This window comes from Alligator sinensis, unplaced genomic scaffold, assembly GCF_000455745.1.
Source record: "Alligator sinensis unplaced genomic scaffold, ASM45574v1 scaffold406_2, whole genome shotgun sequence".
NCBI classification, from domain to species: domain Eukaryota; kingdom Metazoa; phylum Chordata; order Crocodylia; family Alligatoridae; genus Alligator; species Alligator sinensis.
Genome location: NW_005842543.1, coordinates 147521 through 149374, shown reverse-complemented (window position 1 = coordinate 149374; position 1854 = coordinate 147521).

The window sequence follows — 1854 nt, the reverse complement described above, 5'->3', positions numbered from 1 at the left end:
TCTCAATGTTGACTGAGAAGAAGGTTCCAGGTTCCAGGGTGGGCACCATTTTTGTTTAATAAACACACTAACAATTTGGCAGCTTCAACATTTGATTAAAATGAGGCATGTCTCTTCCTTGTGCTGCATTCCCCTGCTGCCCTGGTGTGTGCCCCTGGTGGGAGGATTGGGGAGGGAGAGGGGAAGATGGACAGTGCTCAAGCAACCTGGGTTGTGGGCAATAGTGCCTGTGACTCGGGGCCAGAGGAGCCCATAGCAAGAGACCCAGGGCCTGGTGCCAGGGCCTGGCAACTCAAAGCCCTCTGGCCCTACTTATCTGGGAGGGCTGGCAGTCCACACTCATCAGCAGGGAGCTCACCCTCTCCCGCATCCCTATGCCATGTTTGCTTGTGGTGCCAGGTGGGGTCTGTAGTTGAAGTGCTCCTTCCAGCAGTCCAGCTGCTTCCCATAGGGCCTCATGAGCCAGGGCAGGAGGGGATAGGCCAATCCCCTAACAAGGACTGGGGGGACAATGACATTGCTGATGACAGAATTGGGGATCCTGGGAGCATAATGCCTTCTCTCCATCACCCTGGGGAATTGGGAGTTGTACAAGAGGGAGGACATCATCCTCATCAGCTGTGTGAAAGTCAGTGGCCCAGTCATACCCCAGATGCCTGGGGTCTGTGTGTGTGTGTGTGTCCGTCCAGGACACCTGGGTTGTATGCGTGTGCATGTGCGTGTATGCACCCGCCACCTCCCAGGCATCTGGAACACACACAGACATTTGGCAGGTGCAGGGCGCACTGAGTGGACATGCGGGTGGCTCGTAGTCATTGGGGTGTACGTTATGATGAGTCACTGCCACATCAGGTCCAGGTGGGCAGCTGTGATGTCCTCACCAGCCAGTCAGGGGCATTTTTGCTACTTGGCTCTGTTTGGGAGTCTTCAGAAGCTTAGGGAGCTTGCATGGCATGCTTGGAGGTGTGTGAGAGCCCCTGCATCTGCTGTGCTCAGGTCCAGCAGGCAGGCTCTGAGTTCCTGCTCCCCCAAAGGGTAATGTGTTCTGCTTCCTCCTGACCTAAATGATGGCACTTAGAGTAAAGCTCGAAAGTTAGAGCACCTCTGCTGCGGGCTTCTTGAACACCTGTACTTAGCCTGTTATTCCTGACTACAGGCATAATATATATGCCTGTGTGGAGTACTGTTTCATAGTTTCATAGTAGCTAGGGTCAGGAGGGATATGAACAGATCATCTAGCCTGACCCCCTGCCACAGGCAGGAATGAATGCTGGGTTCACAAGACCCCAGACAGGTGATCATCCAACCTCCCCTTGAATATGCCCAAGGTAGGGGCGAGAACCACTTGAAGTTGGTTCCAGATTTTGGCCACCCTAACTGTAAAATATTGCCTTCTGATCTCTAACATAACCTATTCTCCATCAGCTTATTACCATTGTTCCTCGTCACCCCAGGTGGTGCTGGGGAGAAAAGAGCTCTGCCTATTTGCTGTTGATCCCCCTTGATGAGCTTGTAGGCAGCCACCAGGTCCCCCCTCAGCCTCATCTTGCTGAGGCTGAACAGGTTCAGGTCCATCAGTCTCTCCATATAGGGCCTGTTCTGCTGCCCTCTCACCAAGCTATTTGAATTGAGGCAACAACCTCAGCTCATGTAAATCTACATAATCCCACTGACAGTACTGGACGCAGTACTCCAACTGCGGCCTGACCAAAGTCGCATAGAGGGGGAGTATCACCTCTCTGGACCAGCTTGAGATGCACCTTTGGATGCATGACAAGGTATGGCTGGCCTTGCTGGCTGCGGTCTGGCATTGGCGGCTCATGTTCATCTTGGAGTCAATAATGACTCCGAGAT